This window comes from Sceloporus occidentalis, unplaced genomic scaffold (genome assembly GCF_023333645.1).
Source record: "Sceloporus occidentalis isolate IW3139 unplaced genomic scaffold, rSceOcc1.0.p SCAF_27, whole genome shotgun sequence".
In the NCBI taxonomy this organism is placed as follows: Eukaryota; Metazoa; Chordata; class Lepidosauria; order Squamata; family Phrynosomatidae; genus Sceloporus; species Sceloporus occidentalis.
Genome location: NW_028317007.1, coordinates 1,450,661 through 1,466,141, shown reverse-complemented (window position 1 = coordinate 1,466,141; position 15,481 = coordinate 1,450,661). Strand labels below are relative to the sequence as shown.

Here is a 15,481-nt window from a genome sequence, read left to right as displayed (position 1 = left end):
CCAGCAATGACATTTCCCTGCTGTCACAGCATGGAGTCTACAGGAGCTGTGCTGTCAGATGAAATGAATGCCAATTACACGTCAATACTAGTGAATACAAATATGCTAAAAATATTTTTTTTTAAATTAGTTAACATGAAAAATAAACAAAAACACACAGACTCCAAGCATATACCAAGACATCATATGGTTATAAACTCTTACAAGAACCCCCCTATGATTTATGAAGAAACCAAAGCTATTGTCACTCCAAAACATTTAAGATAATTATATATATATAAAAATGAAACAAAATGAGGGAAAAGTGCAAAGAAAACATAAAAAGTAGGTAGTATGTAAAAAAAAATAAATCCCTGTGTGTATTAGGTGTTACTGTACTTGGGCCATTAATGCACATAATGGAGGGGAACTTGTTTAAAAAATAAAATGCAAACATGTTTTTTAATATATTTTTTCCATATTAAAGCTAGGAAAGCTCGATAAAAGACCAGTAATGCATGTAACCAGTAATACACTTACCACAAGAAAGAAATTGTGGTTAAAATAACAAAAAAGCTCAGATGATTATGGTTGGAAATACCTTAGTCATTAAGGGTTTTTTTTGCCAAGTAATATCACGGAGAGCCTTAATCAATGCACAACACACCATTAAAGTGGCATTTAGTGTCACCTGTGTCCCCGTTAGCTGGTGTTAGAAGGGTAAGGGGTCCCTGCTCAAACAAGCTTACAATCTAGGGGATTCCTCTGATACAGATACTAGGGCTACACACTTGTAGCTACCCTTTCACACATCTGCCCCTCTTATCGAGGGAGCGAAAAGGGAAGCTGGCAAAAAAGATTTTAATTTAAAAAGTAACACTGTGAAGATGTGGCCTATATTTCGCCTTTTTTGTTTCTGATCTTAATTTTTTGCAACTTTTGACGCATGGCAAGCTAGAAGGGATAAAGCGACACTGTTGTGCAACGGAATCATATGTACATAACTGTTTTTTTCTATGTATCCAAGGTCAAGCATACGTTGTAAAACAATAATAAATTTGTTTCCTATAAAAGATTCTCCTTCACATAGGCTTGAAGTGCTTAGTAATGACTCCTGCATATAGATTCATACATATTTGTAGAGCAGTAAAGTAATTACTTGTGTTTTAAACGTACTACATGTTCTGAGGAAAATTCAAGGTGTAGGCTCAAACAGATATTTTTATATAATTCTTTTTAGTTAGTATTCCCTGTTTCTTAATGGACGGCTTTACTGTCCCTGACAGCCCTAGTAAATAATGCATATTAAAGTACTCTGAGTAGATAAATATGCATTTTTTAAAAGCAAACAATAGTCCTTACCGGAGGTAGAAGGTGCAGCCCTGAAGCTGTCCTCCTTCGTGGTCTGCTGATTCTTGTCACTGATTGGCTACCTTGGATGATAGGAGATACGGTTATGTAGATACAATTCCTTTGCGCAACAGTGTGGTCTTATCCCTTCTAGCTTGCCATGTCCAAATACAACCCTGTGTTAAACCTCAGAGTGTAACACTTTCCCTATGCAAAGACTGCAAATACAGTGAAACAGGTAATATAAATAGTGCTACACAGTAACCAACGTACGATGTGTGCAGCTCACTGAAACGTGTACATGTTAAGCAGTCTTACCTCTGATACATTCTTGATCATGTTAAATGTGCCTCTTTCCCTGTCCAGTTTATTTTATTTTCTGCTGTATTCTGTATTCTGCTGTATATACTTTTGTAGTATACGGTTGTGTGAAAAAGAAAATACACCCTCTTTGAATTCTATGGTTTTACATATTAGGACACAACAATCATCTGTTCCTTAGCAGGTCTAAAAATTAGGCAAATACAACCTGAGATGAACATGACATATTACACCATGTCATGATTCGTTTAGTATGAATAGAAAAAGACTGAACAACTTTGGCTTATTTGGAAGGCAGCCTCTTCTCTCTAAAAATAAAATGGCTTTATGTTCGCAAAGTTGCATCTGAACAAACCACAAGACTTATGGAACAGTGTCTTTTGCACCAAGGAGACCAAAGTGGAGATGTTTGGCCATAATGTACAGAGCCACGTTTGTCAGAAACCAAACACATCATGGCAATTGTCAAGTACAGTGGTGGAGTGATGATTATTTGGGCTTGTTTTGCATTCAGTGAGTTGACTATGAACTCCTCTGTATGTGAAAGTATTGTAGAGTAAAAGGTGAGGCCGTCCCGTCCGACAGCTAAAGCTTGGCCGAAATTGTCATGCACAATGATCCCAACCACACCAGCAAATGTACAACATAATGGCTAAAAAAGGAAAAGGATCAAGGTTTTGCAATGGCCCACTCAAAGTCCAAACTTCAACCCGTGTTGGACGCCACTGGGTATCTGTGTTACGTTAGGAGGAAGAGCCCGATATGCAGGGTGACCGGAGGGAATGCTGAATCAGAACAGGTAAAGTTCCAAATAGCGTTATCAGGAAACAGTCCAGGACCGGGTGCAGGCAGCAAGACAAAGTAGCGTGGTCAATGTACAAGCCAAGGTCAGGTTCAGGCAGCAATCCAAAGAAGCGTGGTCAAGGTACAAGCCAAGGTCAGGTTCAGGTTTAGAATAGGGACAGGAGCACAGCACTAGGAACACTATGTAGCACACAGAGCGTCTCAGAATATCTGAGCACTGCCATAAGGTAGCTTGGAGGTTTTATAGGGATCACATTGGAAGCACCGCCCCTCTAGTAATACCCTCTTCTGCCACGCCTCCCTTCTGCACACACCCCTCTCGGAACCCGGCGCCGCTCCGTCGCCATCTTCCCTAGCGCCCCGCGCGGGGGAGTGAAGAACCAGCCGACCGAGATGATGCCGGGACCTGGGATCTCGTAGTTCGCCCCCGCCTGCCGGTACGTGCCTGACAACCCGATTGAAATACTGTGGTGGCACCTTAATAGAGCTGTGCATAAACAAATGCCCTGTAAACTTCAATAAACTGAACCAACGTTATAAAGAAGAGTTCCTCCACAACAATGTGAGAGACTGATAGTCTTTCAGTAAACGATTACTTCAAGTGATTGCTTCTAAAGGTGGTCCTACAAACTATTGAATAACAAGGTATGCTTCGCTTTCCATGCACAGCGTCTCCATTTTGGCTTTATTTTTGTTGAATAAAACAGATGATTATGTCCTCATGTGTAACAGCATAGGATTCAGAGGGTGTACTTTCTTTTTCACACTACTGTGCATGCTTTGCTAAGGCATCTAATTAAATAAAAGCCCTGCATAAAAACTTCACCCTGCTCTCGATGTTATCCATTTGTGTTTTCTGAGTTAAATAAATAAGATCACCGAGTCCTGCATTATAATGAGATGCTTTAAGTTTCATTAACAGTCATAGGCTGCTACCCTTTGTGTCATCAGTGCCTTTATCTCTCCTCTTGGCGGGACATAAGTCAAGCATGTTGGCATTACAGAGAGGCAGCACTGTGAAATTGCTGTGCTTTTCATGGAACCTTTTTTTTAGATTTTTAATTTTATTATAACATAACTACAGAAACGTTTGGAGCACGTAAATGCTTAACAATACTAAAGTGTTTCATGTACTTATACTGAAGTAACCAATGATTTCAATTAATGTTATAGAACCAAAAGCTTTATTGCAAGGACCCTTTTAAATATTCTATATTATATCACTGCTTTTAAAGATGTAATAGGTTGAAATCGTGAAATTAATGTTTCCCCTGGCACACATGTTCTGAATTTCTAGGTTTATTTTTGGTCTAATTAAAGCAGAATCTAAATAGCAGAATTTTGGTTTCTTATGCCTAATACCATGTTTTATGTAGATTATCACATTCATGTAGAGAAACTAGAGTTTTGACCTCAATTTTTGTTGCTAGGACAGTTGCCATGGCACAGTGTAACGTGGAACGACTCCTACTGCATCTCAATAGACCTAAATATCTGTCACTGGGTGAAACAAAGGCAACAATGGCAGGGGTGCAAATCAGAGGACACAGAGTGAAGTCATTCTAAACATGATTTTAACATAATATTTTTAACTATTGTGAATGTCCAGTTATGAAAGTACGTGTGTGTGAGAACATATATATATATATATTCATATGAATGAAATGGAGATGTATGTGTACATTTATGTCTGGAGAGCTGTTTCTAAAATCTACCAGTGTGTACAAACTATGTTTTTAGCATGGGATTTCCAGCCTTTTTAGGTCTCCAACACCTTGCTCCTGCATGCATCTGCTTTCTAACGTAGGAGAAAAAAACCACTCACGATGGTGCCCCCGACAGTTGTGTGACTTGCCTAAAGGTTAGATTTAGCCATGATAAAGGTGTGTGTTCACCAACCACTCCTGTGTTATATCAATCAAAGAAAGATAGTGAGGTTGCAGGTTTATTCTGTGACTTGACATAGATAAATGACCTTCAATGTTCTCTGCATCAGTATGAAAGCATGTTTGTTAATGGTGTATTAAATTGTACGTTGTCCCTTAACAGCTATAACTGTCATATTGATTACAAGAATGCAATTGCGCTTTAAAATTGTCATTACAGATATTTATGGGCGAGACATCAACCTCCACGTACAGTCCAACTGGATAGGAAACAATATTTTTAAGTGCAAAACAATATTACATGTGTGGTAAAAAGTGTTAAAACTGTTGATCATCTGCATACCACCCAAGTCACTCTTACAAGCTGAAATCCATCCGCCTCCTTTTGTTCCTGGGGGACAGAATGTGTATAAATACAGAAGGAAATGTGCTTGCAAATTATAAAGTGTAAATAAAATATAGTATTCTTCTTCAAAAATGCCCACGTCTATTTCATAAATAGATAAATGTAACACACCACTCCCTAGCCACACTTCTAGAAAAACTCCATAAAACAAGTGTCCTTTTTTGACCATTTGAAATGTTGGGAGTTGTGCATCTGAAGTGGTAAAGTGTGAACATGGGTGACAAATGCCCTCAACTGTACAGCAGAGCAAGCAAAATAAAATCCCCGTGTCCATATAGACATGTCAAAAAACAATCATGTTCATGTTAATTGAAAATGTGCAAATTCTTGTCCGCGAACTGGAGATAAGTAGACGCAGTATGTCACTTCTTGATTCCATATCCAATGTTACAGATGATCCTTCGTTTGCATATGTCTGCTTCTGTATTCATAGCTTTGATGGTAACATGTGGAAGAACAGCATTAGCCAGAGAGTTTCATCTACTTATACCCTGTTGGATCATATCAGGAATATAACAGGGGGTTAGGAATCGTGATGTGATGGCTGTTGTCCTTATTTGTATGTCCACTTAAAATCCTTAAAGTGCCTTGAAGCTTTTCAAGTTATAGATTCAGAGCAGGATTTTTTTATTTTTTTTTATTTTTTACACTAAGGGGGTTGCTTTATATGAAAGTTTCAAAAGTGATTTGTTTAACCAGACCCCATTCTGTTTATACATTTTATCTTGGTGAAATGTTTAAAGCAGGGCTTGACAAATTTGTTGTGAATCTAGGCGCCAGGTAAAAAAGTTAGGAGCCAGGATTTTCTTAAACTAACAGTTGGTCAGGAGTGATCTGATCATCATCAGCCCACTTACTAAACTCACAGCGTTTGACCTGGAAGCACCCTGGACTTTCAGGTCAGTGCTGTGGGTTTTTTTGGGTTTTTTTTTTAACTCTTTGATGCTGATGTTCCATTGGAGCACAGCATTGACTGATATTTAGTCCCCACAAGCTTGTGGGGACAAATGTTAACCCCTGCAATGCCACAAATGTGTCATACACAATTGTGGCATTGAAGGGGTTAACGCTGCACTGTCACTCTCATGGAGCGATCAGGCAGCAGGGGGTTGTTGGGGCTGCTCTCCACACTCATGGTGAGACCAAAGAACCCATTGTCTTTGGGGGTTGAACCCATTGAAGGGGTTAACGCTGCACTGTCACTCTCATGTCACTCTCATGGTCCCTGAAGCTGCCTCTGGCAGCTGGGAAGCAATTGCTGGTCTATAGACCAGCCATTGCAGGGGGAGTCTCTTTGATGACGACTGTAGGCTTCCATGCCTACAGGAATCGTCAAAGGGCTTGTGGGGGCTCGTTTTTGCTGTTGCTGGTCTGCCTGACCACCAGCAGCAGAGTCCCATACAAAACGGGAATTAACCCCTAAATGCCGCGATCGCGGCATTGAAGGGGTTAACGCTGCACTGTCGCTCTCATGGAGCGATCAGGCAGCAGGGGGGTGTTGGGTCAGGTCCCCACACTTGTGTGGGGGCCCAATCAACACAAACCCCTTCCCGGAAGCTGCCTGTGGCAGCTGAAAACACGATTGCTGGTTTTCCAGCAACCGGGGTTTCAGCCTACAGGATCACTCCGTGGGAGTGATCTCAGGCTCGGGGGCGGGCTCGGAGTGGCAGTGCTGTCTGCCCAGACTCCTGGGCAGATAGCAGCAGCGCCCCCGTGTGGTGACTCAGCCTCTTACATCCACAATTATTTCTGGATGTAAGAGGCTGACAAAACCTAGGCGCCAGGACAAAATTCTCTGTCGCCATGGCGACCTGGCGCCTGGGATTTGTCGAGCCCTGGTTTAAAGCACTGTGCCACTTTGTGGATGCCTTTCATGTGTTTTTGGTCAGTCTGATGAACAATACTGGCCAGTGTCTGTTGAGCTTATTAAAGACTACAATTATACTATATATTATAATTATATATTACTGGGCTATTTGGCCAGACTTTGCCCCATGGGTAAAAAAAAAATGATTCTTGTAAACACACAAATAGAAGAGTAAGTGAATGTAATGTATTACTGGGTCATGGAAAAGGAAAGTTGAAGAACACAGCTCTGCAGTCTAAGGAAATAGCCTGGTCCTGGAGATCCTGAATATCTCTTGCACGTGTTTACTTTTTTTTATTTTAGGTGTTATGTTTGCTCAGACATTAAGAAAGAATTGTATGGTTAGGTTTGTTTTTAAAGTTGTCAATTCGGATATGGTGAGTACGTTTCAATGAGTATTGTGGGAGTTTTTTTAAAACTGTATTTGAAACATTTGAAGAGCTACTTGGTATGTTCACCTTTGTTATATAGGTTGTACATTGTGCTTTATCCAATGCCTTCTTAATATACACCCCGTGCGGTCACTTTAAAGGGACCAATAGGTGGGAGAAGCAATTTATAAACAGCCCATTATTGCTATATTCCTGTATTCCATCCTGAGACTGGAGTGTAACATACGGTTTTTGTTTATTATTTACTTTATCTCTGAAATGTAAATGTTTTATTTTATTTTACAATTAAATATTTTCTTTGAACCCAGATTTTATAGGGAGGATTATAACGTTTAGTAATGAATTTTTACCGCGTACAGTAAAATCCAATTATATATAGCTACTGTTTTTTTCCTGTGATCCATTTTCATCAACTTCACACAGAGACTTTCAGTTGAAATCTCCGTAGAATTGTTGAGGCTCTTATTAGGTAACAAGTAATACAATTTGTTTATTGGTCCGTGCGGACTATCTCGCTGTGTGTGTTCCGAAGCAATTTTTCCTGTATAAAAGCATGCAAACACCTAAACCAGCATATGGGATGTGTCAGAATGTAATAAGTGTGTGCGAAACAAAGCTGCGGTGTATCACAGAAACCCCTTTTCGGCATCCAGCCTGCCATCACATGCTAAAGCCAATTCTATTCATATTTAGGAATATTTTACCAGACCTCATAGGAGATCTTGTTAAAACAAGTGCATGTATATATCGGAATGGTACGAAAGTATTTTTGACTGTGTGTGCTGAAAATAGGAACTCCTATACAGTTGTCTTGTGCCTTTCCCTTTATTATACTTTCTTTGGAGTGGACTCTGGTTAGTTGCCTTTCTTTTGGTTCCTCTGCGTTAGAGGTTCTGATGTTTTTGTAGTCTGTGTCACAGCCGTTTTCAGAGACCTTATAAGATTAAGCAGTATAACGGCAGTTCTTTAGTAGCTCTGAGATGCTGTGTGTCAATGGGATAATTACCGTATTTGCTCGATTATAAGACGACCCTGATTATAAGACGACCCCCAAAATCTAAATATTAATTTAGGAAAAAAACAAAAAGCCTGAATATAAGACTACCCTATAGGAAAAAAAAGTTTTACCAGTAAATATTAATTCATGTAAACAATATTTTCATATTTAATAAAAGCTATGATTGAGAAAAATATATATTTTTTTTATTTCCTTTTATTTGCCAACCTGCCCCCCCTCAGTTATGCACATCTGCCCCCAGGGTTGCCATTCTTCCCCCAGAAATGCCTTATACCCCCTATTTGCCACTCTGCCCCATGATGTGCCTTTTAACCCTCTATATGCCACTCTGCCTCCAGAAATGTCTTATACCCTCCTATATGCCACTCTGCCCCATGATATGCCTTTTAATCCCCTATATGCCAGAGTGGCATATAGGGGGTTAAAAGGCATATCATGGGGCAGAGTGGCATATAGGGGGTTAAAAGGCATTTCTGGAGGTATATATATATATAACTGCTAACAGCAATCACACTCCTATCAAGCCAAGGCAGCCAGTACATGCTGGAACCTGAGGATGACAGGAGTGTGAGTACAGCCTTCCTATGCCATGCTACCACCACCCTTACACATCCATACTAACACACACTCATTCACAAACATTTAAATACTCATTCATTCCATTAATCACACATACTTCACACATTAATCACAAAAACCCTCCCCCACCCCCTTACCTGAACTGCAGATCTCTCACTCGCAGACTTCTGCAGGGGCCCGGCTGTGAGTGCAACTTCTCTGGCCCCGCCCCCAGAGGAAGGAGGGGGGAGGCGGAGTTATGTGACACTCTTCTAGCTTCCTATTCTCCTGCTGCTCGCGACCAAAGCCCGGTAAGTAGCCTGGCCCCAGCAGACATTTTGAGGTCTGATTAGAAGACGACCTCGATTATAAGACGAGGGGTATTTTTCAGAGCATTTGCTCTGAAAAAAAACCTCGTCTTATAATCGAGCAAATACGGTATTCTGTGCATTGTTATTCCTTCCCATTATTCATTCACTGTGTAGTTCTCGGTGATCTTTGTATATATACCTTCTATCGGTTATATTGTCGCTTTGGTTAGCTAGCTGCTTTTCCGGGCAGAGAAGGCACGAACTTGCATACTCCTGTTATGGCATTATTTTGTCTGTAGACTTTGTTCACAATGTGTTACTGGATTACCTTAACGAAGATCCCTGTGTCTGTTGCATATTGGTGAAATAAGGGTTTTGTCCAGTGTTTTTCAACATTAAATCTCAAACCTGGCTATAGACTTTCTACACGCTACTGCCCTTTGAATTATTAGACCAGGTAATAAAAAGCTTTTTTCAAAAGCTGGAGACTTGTATGGGTTGCTGTATAGAGAGAAACAATATAAATGTATCACTTTGTAGGACAGTATTATTACCTTAAAATGGAAAGTATTATATTAAATGGAAAGGAATCATTCCCAAGACATTTTGTGTGCTAATGACTCGTAAGGTATGATGGTTGCTCTTAATAGTTGTTTTTGTTGAGTATGAGCATAGTAAAAGTATACAAGTCTTATTAACCTCTAACTAATATAAATGCGTCATAGACCTTAGTGACTGAGGCAACAACTCCTAAGCACAAAATTAAAACTGGACCGGAAGAATGTATGTGAAAGTACGCTTTATGGACCAAAGGTTTGGGACAACTAACCATTACACCAACTTTTATGATATTGCATTCTAAACATATAGAAATTATGTGGTTGGTCCCCCCCTTTGCATCTACAACAGCTTCCACTCTTCTGGGAAGGTTTTCCACAAGATTATGGATTGTTTCTGTGCAAATTCTTGCCCATTCACCCAGTAGAGCATTTTTAAGGTCAGGCTCTAATGTGGGACGAGAAGGCCGAGCTTGATATCTCAGTTTCAGCTTCACCCAAAGGTATTTGATGGTGTTGAGGTCAGGGCTCTGTCAAGTTCTCCTGCACCAAACTCATCCAACCATGTCTTTATGGACCTTGCTTTGCGCACTGGGGTACAGTCATGCTGGAATAGAAAAGGGCCTTCCCCAAACTGTTCCTACAAAGTTGGAGCATCCTGATTCATCAGACTAGGCCACCCTCTTTCATTGCTCTGTGGTTCAGTTCTTATGCTCACATGCCCATTGTAGGTGCCTAAGGCATGGGACAGACTGACTATCCTGATCTGGACTGACTGGTCTGCAGCTATAGACAACAGACTGTGATGCACTGTTATAAAACCTTTCTATCAGGACTTGCATTGACTTATCAATTTGTGCTACAGCAGCTCGTCTGTTGGATTTGACCACATGGGACCCGCCTTTGCCCGCCATTGGCCGCACATGACCCTATTGGCATTTCACCGCTTCTCCTTCCTTGGACCACTCTTGATAGGTAGTGACCACAGAAGACCAAGAACACCCCACGTGGACTGCAGTTTTGGAGACAATCTGACTCGGCCATCACAATTTGACCCTTGTCAAAGTTGCTCAGATCCTTACGCATTTTTTCTAACGCATCAACTTTGAGGATAATATATATAATACCTGACCCACTGACAGATGCCATGAAAAGATTATCAGTGTTATTCACTTTACCTGTCAGCGGTCATAATGTTGTAGCTGATCTGTGTGTGTGTGTGTGTGTGTGTAAATACCGTGTTAATGTGTTATACCCTCTTCTACATCTGTAAAAGCATTCATAATTTATATATATATGTATAAAAATCCTGATGAGCCTACAGTGGGCCTGTTCATCACATTATAGCTACTCTGGTAAAGCTGATAGTGGACCCATCATAATTCAGTGAGGGGTGTGATAATAGAGTATGGATGACATCAACACAGACCAGCAGTTCAGGTGGAAAACTGCTATAACACATTCCCATGATGAAGCAGATAAACACACTAACATCTAACTGACAGTTCATTCATTTTTATGGTAAATTAAAGTGCATCATTGTGACTTTTTTCTGTCAACTTTTCTCATGATATTGAATTGAATAATGGTCCTGATCCCACATTACAGTCTGATTGTTCGTTATCAAAATTGTGTGTGTGTGTGTATATATACACACACACACACACTTTTTTTATTATTTTTAAACAAACAAAATAAAACCCTATATGCGACCAATGAATCACATAGCTAGTTTTCACTATATTTTTAAGAAATACCTCATAAAAATGTTTTATTTGGTTGAGGCTTTAGTTATCTATGCACCTATTTATACACCCATTGTTTGTTAAATGGCACTAGTGAATGAGACCTTAGCATCAAGAGTGAAAAAGAAGAAAAACCCATCTAAGATGGTAAATAATGGAACTAATGTGCCTTCTTCATTGTCATAAACTTTCCGATGACCTGCTAAGTGTAGTGTACTAAGCACCGTGTTAATGTGTTATACCCACTTCTACATCTGTAGAAGCATTCATAATTATAAAACAGTTATCTTACATTTCACATTAGGCCATGTTATTTGCAAGATTCTAAGCAATTTTAAGGTTTTAATACATCATTCTGTCATTTACACTTTTTTCACTCAAGCTCTGAGGACAATGGGAATAGGTCTATAATTGCTAATTAACTTTTAAAAGTTGATTGTAAGATGTTAGTGATTAAGCGCCCACGAGTGTCTAAAGAGATCATTTTTTCCATTTAACATAGACTAGATATTAAGGATGAATACTTGTATGAAACCAGTACTCATATTAAATATAAAATAAAAGTATAAAATTGGCTAATTTTGTATTTTTTTTTTAACACATTTTTACCGTCTCACCTGATACCTATGATTGCATTATACTGTTTTAGGAATATCTACATGGGTTATCCTTGCTGGCTTTTCCCCCCCCAAACCGCTTACATGGTTTTGGTTCAATTACCCATACTATTCCTTTAGATTGTAAGCTCTCAAGCAAGGTCCTCAAAAGCCCACCATTCCTGCCTGGAACGCTTTGTAAATGTATCATAATGCAGGATTCCAAACTCACAGGAAGGGTTCTCATCTCTTAATGTGTATGTATTAATGTATATTTTTTTGTGTGTGTTAATGGCCCCGTTTAAATTATACAGAGCTGCATAATGGTCCTCCAGCCATACAAGATTTCCAGGAGTGCGCATCCGGCATCACTATTGATTGCAACGAGCCGCCGATAACCATTGGGAGTTATGGTGCACAACCACGTTACAGAGCTTAGTATCGTCTGCAAAGATTGATACTTTACTATAAAATCCCTCTACAAGGTCATTAATAAATATATTAAAAAGAACAGGACCCAATAGAGGACAGTGCACGATTACAAATGGATCTACATAGGTTGGAGGCTTGGGCTGGGATGTGGCAGATGAGGTTCAACACAGATAAATGTAAGGTTATGCACATGGGGAAGAAAAATCCAGGCTGGGAATATGTATTAAATGGGAAAACACTGGGGACGACTGACATGGAAAAGGACTTAGGAGTTTTAGTTAACAGTAAATTTACCTGTAGCGACCAGTGTCAGGCAGCTGCTGCTAAGGCAAATAAAATCATGGGGTGCATCAAAAGGGGCATAGATGCCCACGACAAGGAAATAATTCTACCCCTGTACAAGTCACTAGTCAGACCACACATGGAATACTGTGTACAGTACTGGGCACCAGTGTACAAGAAAGATATAGTGGAGCTGGAGAGGGTTCAAAGACGGGCAACCAGAGTAATAAGGGGAATGGGAGGACTACAGTACCCAGAAAGATTATCAGAATTAGGGTTATTTAGTTTGGAAAAAAGACGGCTTAGGGGGGATTTAATAACTATGTATAAATATATAAGGGGACAGTACAGAGATCACTCCCAGGACCTATTTATACCCAGGACTGTATCTATAACAAGGGGACATCCTCTACGGTTGGAGGAAAGAAGGTTTCTACACCAGCACAGACGGGGGTTCTTTACAGTAAGAGCGGTGAGATTATGGAACTCTCTGCCAGAGGAAGTGGTAATGGTAAACTCAATAAAAGAGTTCAAAAGGAGCCTGGACGTTTTTCTTGAAAGCAATAATATTACAAGTTATGGATATTAGATTAATAGGGACAGAACGTTGATCCAGGGATTTATTCTGATTGACATATTTGGAGTCGGGAAGGAATTTTCCCCCTGGTATGGGGCAATTGGCATCTGCTTCATAAGGGTTTTTTTTGCCTTCCTCTGGATCAACACAGTAGGCACACAATATGTATATAGGTTGAACTTGATGGACTTTGGTCTTTTTTCAACCTTATGAACTATGTTACTATGATTAATCAAATTGTATGGAAAATGAGGCTCTTATCCTGTGAGAAACAGAAGAGCGATCTGGATGTTGTGTGGCTTAAGTTGTGAAAGAGTGCTTGTGTACTTTTGATTTGGAGAGAATTGCGGGGAGGAGAGACTTTGAATGGATCAGAGAATGCTTGGGTTTTGGATCCGTCAGGAAACCCTTGAAACAAAAAGAGCAGATACACAACTGGGCACTTTGATAATAACCTGCCGATTGCCAAATTCTCTTTGAACAAACACTTCTCCGCTTGGTTAATCCTTGTCCACGTGTGAATACTGTTTATCCCCCTTAACGATCAATGACGTGCCCGAGATGTCATGGCATTAAATAACCTTAGAAAGCGATAAACAATTGCCTCCTAAGCTTTAAACGGTGACACTGAATTGCCTCGATATTGAGGCATTCAGCGGCACCGAAAACCCACCCCAGGACGCACTGTGCCCGCTGCATGATACGTCTTGTGACCATTCACTAATGTAACAGCTCTTTGCTTCACTCCCATTACCCGTTATAGAAGTGGATTTCTCCAACCCAATAGCCCCAGTATGAACACCCTTTAATGCACTGAGAAGTTATTTTGCGAGAATGTTCCCTGGATTGTCAATGTCATCTTGTAAGACGGAACAGCATTAATTTTCATGGTCGTGTTTAAAATTTTGGCCTGGAAATAAGCAAAGCCGGTGGCGCATTATGTATTCTGTCACTGTTTTAAGCCTGTATAAAATACTGTGCGTAGTTTGATTCATTGCATTACACAATGTTGGCTAACTTTTAGAAGTTACTTGCAATGTCAGTTACTCATAACAACAAGGAATGTTCTGGCTTTGGGTTCTAGGCCTGTGATCTATTACATTTTGTTAATATTGTTTGTTATAAATGACTTTTGCTGCAGGTAGACGTGATTTCGATTTTGGCCTGACGCATTTGGAAAATGTTCTACCTCAGCCTAATGTTTTTTTGGAATCAACTACATTCAGTTTGCATGAATTACATAGATGTGTGTGGGCCTGTATTCAGGCATGAATTGAATTGCTGAAGTGAGATTTTTAAGCATGTTTCTTTCGTAGGTTTCTGTTTCGAGTACTGTTACCACGCATATTTACTTTTACTCTCTTAAGGTGTGAATATACAATTCATATTCACTCGTCTTTTATTTCTGTATAAAACAGGCAACCGAACAAAAAAAACATGCAGCATTTTAAGGGTAATCTTTTAATCCCAGTATCGTTTATATAAAGCTTTGTTGCATTTAAAAATAACACAATCCTTGGCAATAAAGTTTGTATTAAGGGCAACACTGATTCCTTGATCTTCTAGTTTTTTAAACAATTCTGTATCTCTTTTTCTTATATTACACACTAGTATTATACTAAGAAGAACTTGGCAAGCTAATTTGTAATCATTTTGGCACTTACAGATCAGATTTAGGGGCCAAACATTACTATTGTAACTATGGGGGTATCATAATTCTGGCTTTGATTCCACCCATAGGATATAGGCAGGTGTGACGTATGCTACGGCAGGCCGATTGTATTTAATGTTAGTGAAAGTAATGATCTTGGATCACTCTCCTATTAATACTCAGCGGCCCTGATTGGGAGTGCTCCTTGATTTAGAGAAAGGTAAGTTGATCTTGGTGGTATGTGTGTGTGTGTGTGGTTCACTGCAATGTGTGAGGCTTAAGAATATTTGTTTTCAAAAGATCTATCATATATCTCTCAAAATTAATTGTGGAACACATGAGACATATATTGGGAACGTGGAACAGTATTGATAACAGATAATGTCCAAAGTTTAAACATCAATTCTCTCACTTTATCACTTGTGTTTTTTCTTTTTTAAATTGGCCTATCAAGAGTCGCCAAAAAATGCAAATACCATATACACATATATATAATATTTTATCTCGCCTCAACTACCCTATGACTCTGGTTATTAAATAACTGAGACTTGCAGAACGGTGGAGTGTTTTAACATGGGATCCCTGAGGGCTACTAGCTCTGGTACAGGGACTCTATAAACCAACAGACCACCTGGTATGGACCTATAAGTACGTTTATCCTGCATGGTGTCCCTCATGCTCAGCATTCAATTCAACGTAAGCTAACGTAAACATAATTAAATATGCTGTCTTCTTTGCATGCCAACTAA

General features: G+C 39.6%; 1 protein-coding gene across 2 annotated transcripts in view; it reads left to right on the top strand.

The window, feature by feature from the left end:
- The window catches only part of LOC149299853 (protein diaphanous homolog 3-like), a 265,720-nt gene that overhangs the window by 65,672 nt on the left and 184,567 nt on the right, over positions 1–15,481 (top strand). The window lies entirely within an intron of this gene.